The following is a 6,000-nucleotide window of genomic DNA, read 5'->3' on the forward strand; positions in this document are numbered from 1 at the left end:
CTACTCCATGTTCAAGGTCAGGAGGGGCGACCTTGTGCAAGGTAAGGAGCAGCAGCTGTGCTTTGCTGGAGCAGCTGTGAAGAGATATCCCTCGTCCAAGAGAAACCCAAGCAAGATGGTACGTGTTGCAAGAGGGCATCAGAGGGCAGACACACTGAAACCATAATCATAGGAAACCAGCCAATCTGATCACATGAACAAAGCCTTGTCTAACTCAATGAAACTAAGCCATGCTGTGTGGGGCCACCCAAGATGGACGGGTCATGGTGGAGAAGTCTGACAGAATGTGGTCCACTGGAGAAGGAAATGGCAAACCACTTCAATATTCTTACCTTGAGAACCCCATGAACAGTATGAAAAGGCAAAATGATAGGATACTGAAAGAGGATCTCCCCAGGTCGGTAGGTGCCCAATATGCTACTGGAGATCAGTGGAGAAATAATGAATGAAGAATGAAGGGATGGAGCCAAAGCAAAAACAATACCCAGCTGTGGATGTGACTGGTGATAGAAGTAAGGTCCGATGCTGTAAAGGCAACATTGTATAGGAACCTGGACTGTTAGATCCAAGAATCAAGGCAAATTGGAAGTGGCCAAACAGGAGATGACAAGAGTGAATGTCGACATTCTAGGAATCAGTGAACTCAAATGGACTTGAATGGGTAAATTTAACTCAGATGACCATTATATCTACTACTGTGGGCAGGAATCCCTTAGAAGAAATGGAGTAGCCATCATGGTCAACAAAAAGGTCCGAAATGCAGTACTTGGATGCAATCTCAAAAACGACAGAATAATCTCTGTTCATTTTCAAGGCAAACCATTCAATATCATGGTGATCCAAGCCTATGCCCCAGCCAGTAATGCTGAAGAAGCTGAAGTTGAACAGTTCTATGAAGACATACAAGACATTTTAGAACTAACACCCAAAAAAGATGCCCTTTTCATTATAGGGGACTGGAATGCAAAAGTAGGAAGTCAGGAACCACCTGGAGTAACAGGCAAATTTGGCCTTGGAATATGGAATGAAGCAGGGCAAAGATTATAGAGTTTTGCCAAGAGAACGCACTGGTCATAGCAAACACCCTCTTCCAACAACACAAGAGAAGACTCTACACATGGACATCACCAGATGGTCAACACTGAAATCAGATTGATTATATTCTTTTGCAGCCAAAGATGGAGAATCTATACAGGCAGCAAAAACAAGACCAGCAGCTGCCTGTGGCTCAGATCATGAACTCCTTATTGCCAAATTCAGACTTAAATTGAAGAAAGTAGGGAAAATCACTAGACCATTCAGGTACGACCTAAATCAAATCCCTTATGATTATACAGTGGAAGTGAGAAACAGATTTAAGGGACTAGATGTGATCGACAGAGTGACTGATGAACTATGGACGGAGGTTTGAGACACTGTAAAGGAGACAGGGATCAAGACCATCCCCATGGAAAAGAAATGAATAAAGCAAAATGGCTGTCTGAGGAGGCATTAGAAAAAGCTGTGAAAAGAAGAGAAGCAAAAAACAAAGGAGAAAAGGAAAGATATAAGAATCTGAATGCAGAGTTCCAAAGAATAGTAAGGAGAAATAAGATAGCCTTCATCAACAATCAATGCAAAGAAATAGAGGAAAACAACAGAATGGGAAATACTAGAGATCTCTTTAAGAAAATTAGAGCTACCAAGGGAAGATTTCATGCAAAAATGGGCTTGGTAAAGGACAGAAATGGTATGGATCTAATAGAAGCAGAAGATATTAAGAAGAGGTGGCAAGAATACACAGAACTGTACAAAAGAGATCTTCATGACCCAGATAATCACAATGGTATGATCACTCACCTAGAGCCAGACATCCTGGAATCCAAAGTCAAGCGGGCCTTAGGAATCATCACTACAAACAAAGCTAGTGGAGGTGATGAAATTCCAGTTGAGCTATTTCAAATCCTGAAAGATGATGCTGTGAAAGTGCTACACTCAATATGCCAGCAAATTTGGAAAACTCTGAAGTGGCCACAGGACTGGAAAAGGTCAGTTTGCATTCCAATCCCAAAGAAAGGCAATGCCAAAGAATGCTCAAACTACCACACAATTGCACTCATCTCACACACTAGTAAAGTAATGCTCAAAATTCTCCAAGCCAGGCTTCAGCAATACGTGAACCATGAACTTCCTGATGTTCAAGCTGGTTTTAGAAAAGGCAGAGGAACCAGAGATCAAATTGCCAACATCTGCTGGATCATCGAAAAAGCAAGAGAGTTCCAGAAAAACATCTATTTCTGCTTTATTGACTATGCCAAAGCCTTTGACTGTGTGGATCACAATAAACTGTGGAAAATTCTGAAAGAGATGGGAATACCAGACCACCTGACCTGCCTCTTGAGAAATCTGTATGCAGGTCAGGAAGCAACAGTTAGAACTGGACATGGAACAACAGACTGGTTCCAAATAGGGAAAGGAGTACATCAAGGTTGTATATTGTCACCCTGCTTATTTAATTTATATATAGAGTACACCATGAGAAACACTGGGCTGAAGGAAGCACAAGCTGGAATCGAGATTGCCAGGAGAAATATCAATAACCTCAGATATTCAGATAACACCACCCTTACGGCAGAAAGTGAAGAGGAAATAAAAAGCATTTTGATGAAAGTGAAAGGAGAGTGAAAAAGTTGGCTTAAAGCTCAACATTCGGAAAACAAAGATCATAGCATCTGGTCCTATCACTTCATGGCAAATAAATGGAGAACAGTGGAAACAGTGTCAGACTTTATTTTTTGGGCTCCAAAATCACTGCAGATGGTGATTGCAGCCATGAAATTAAAAGACGTTTACTCCTTGGAAGGAAAGTTATGACCAACCTAGATAGCATATTCAAATGTAGAGACATTACTTTGCCAACAAAGGTCTGTCTAGTCAAGGCTATGGTTTTTCCAGTGGTCATGTATGGATGTGTGGGTTGGACTGTGAAGAAAGCTGAGTGCCAAAGAATTGATGCTTTTGAACTGTGATGTTGGAGAAGACTCTTGCGAGTTCCTTGGACTGTAAGGAGATCCAACCAGTCCATCCTAAAGGAAATCAGTCCTGAGTGTTCATTGGAAGGACTGATGCTGAGGCTGAAACTCCAGTACTTTGGCCACCTCATGCGAAGAGTTGACTCATTGGAAAAGACCCTGATGCTAGAAGGGATTGGGAGTAGGAGGAGAAAGGGATGACAGAGGATGAGATGTCTGGATGGTATCACGGACTCAATGGACATGAGTTTGTGTAAACTCCTGAAGTTGGTGATGGATAGGGAGCCTGGCGTGCTACAGTCCATGGGGTCACAAGGAGTCGGACATGACTGAGCGACTTAACTGAACTGAGTATGTTAGCTGAATGATGGCACAAGTACAAATTCAGCTGCCATCTTTTCAGGTCACAAATCACTATGTAAATAACAGTCATACATCCTGATCAGTGAGTAGTCATCACATTTCTTTGAAAGGCACATCTGATACTCAGTTCACACACAGACAGCAAAGTTGTCTTGCCTTTGAGTAATAAACCCATGTGAGATGTTTTACAGAAATGGATACTCTCATCTCGAAATTGGCCAATGAAAATGAAATTGCATCAAAGAAAGAGAAGTGTTAGTACTGGAAGTATAAGTCAAATTGGACATTGGTGGAAATATAGAAGAAATAGCTGACGATGAAATTACTGAAACTTTTTCTTCAAGAGCCTTGAGATACATATCTAGAGCAAGTCAGTAAAGATGAACTTAGAAATATAAACGAGCAAAGTGGTTGTGAATGAAGGTGTCCCAGATGAAGTAATGCTGTCAAACACTTCACATTAAAGGAACTCTTGGAGATACATTGAAAGCACAAAAAGTAAAATACTGGAAGATGACCCAGACTTAGAAAGGAGTATGACAATTTGCATGGAAATGATGTTTGCTCCATATAGTAGGTTTGAACAAACTCCAGGAGATAGCGAAGGACAGGGAAATCTGGTGTGCTGCAGTCCACGGTGTCCTAAAGAGTTGGACACGACACAGTGACTGAACAACAACATGATGAGTAAAAGCAAGGGTTGATCAATTTATTCTTGATAATTTTTTTTTACAAAGAAATACAAAACTTTAACTACCTCAGAGTTTCCAGTATTTTAAAATACATTGTACTATATAAATGTTAGCCTACAATTGGTATGTTTATAACTATCAACAGAAGAGTTTTTAATGTTTTGAAAAAGATTTTTAAAGGACATGGAACAATCCTAATTTTCCTCATGATTATTAAGATCACTTTGCATGGTTTCAGCTTGTATGCTCATTTCTATGGTTGTGCATTACTATGCAAAGTGAAAACTGCCTGTGTTGTCCTTAGACAGGGACAAGTGGAGTGCCTGCACTTCAGAGGGCCCTGACTCATCTTTCTCCGCCCATGCTGTCTGTCATTGCCCCTTCTCTGCTAGTCCATGCTCTGGATACTTGGGACCCCAGAATTCACTTCCCCAATGACACTGTACAAAATGACATTATACAAAAAAGATCTTCATGACCCAGATAATCACAATGGTGTGATCACTCACCTAAAGCCAGACATCCTGGAATGCAAAGTCAAGCGGGCCTTAGGAAACATCACTATGAACAAAGCTAGTGGAGGTGATGGGAGTCACCTCCCATCACAAAGAGTCAGACACGACTGAGCGATTGCACTGAATTGAGTGACACTGATTTTGCTTCTGTGAGCTTCTTCCTAATATCTAGACACAACCAATGTGCACACCCTAAAGGGCAAAAAGTTAGTTGCTCAGTTGTGTCTGACTCTTTGTGACCCCATGGACTGTATGTAGCTTGCCAGTCTCCTCTGTCCATGGAATTCTTCAGGCAAGAATGTTGGAGTGGGTTGCCATTCCCTTCTCCAGGAGATCTTCCCGACCAAGAGATTGAACCTGGGTCTCCTGCATTGCAGGGAAATTCTTTACTCTCTGAGCCACCATGGACACCCGTGTACACACTGGAGGTGGTCAAAAGGTAGTTCTATGCAAGAGGTGGACCAGTCTTGAGTGAGCTGCCTGGGGTGTCCACATGCATTTGTGTGGAGAAGTGGAAACAAGACCGCAGGGGACAAAAGTCCTGGGACTTCCATTTGCACTCCGGCTCTTACCAAAGAAATATTGGGGCAAGCCAGCTTCCTGGTAAAACGCCTCAGAAACAAATTCCATGCTCTCTGCCTCTACTTTAACTACCCTTATTCTTTTAAAAACTTTTTTTCTGTCAGACTTTCATTCCCACAACTGAAACTGTTCTTATAACGTTCAATGATCTCCATGTTGTCAAATGGTTTGTTCTTCATCCTCAATTCTCCTGCTCTCTAAGGAGAAGGTGACATTGGTGGAATATTTCCTCCTCTTTTGAAATGCTTTCTTCATTTGGCTTCATAAAAGGCAATCTTCCAGATACTTTGGCTTCAGAGACTTGGTCTCTCTTGGTTATTTTCTTAGTTTGTTTACTCTGTTGGTTCTTGGCTTTCTCTGCTTGTCCCTGTTGATTTCTGACCTGCTTCATGTTGCTGTGTCCCAAGCCTTTATCCTTGGATTCATTTTCTCTGTTATTTCCTTGGTGGTCTTATCTAATCACATAGCTTTCAGTTTTATCTATCTGCTCACAACTCCAAAATTTATAGTTACAATTTATATCTTACTTCTCCTAGGAACAACTGACTCATCCACCTAATTGTTTATTCTCTATACCCAGTTGGGTATTTGGGATAAAAATGTTAATAATGTCCCATTAGGAATCTTGGCTCTGTCTTCAAAAGTCCAAAATAGGACTTAAAAAAAATTACTTTCATAGCTGTGACCTTAGTCCAAGCTAAATTTTCTCAATTGGTTCTTGCAATAGGCCCTCAACTGTTTCCAACCTTGGAAGGAGTTTCATCATGCTATGCAAAGTGGCATTTAAAAAATTCTGAATCTGGTCTTGTCACTCTCCTCAAAACCTGCAGTGGCACC

This window comes from Bubalus kerabau, chromosome 7 (assembly GCF_029407905.1).
Source record: "Bubalus kerabau isolate K-KA32 ecotype Philippines breed swamp buffalo chromosome 7, PCC_UOA_SB_1v2, whole genome shotgun sequence".
Lineage (NCBI taxonomy): Eukaryota > Metazoa > Chordata > Mammalia > Artiodactyla > Bovidae > Bubalus > Bubalus kerabau.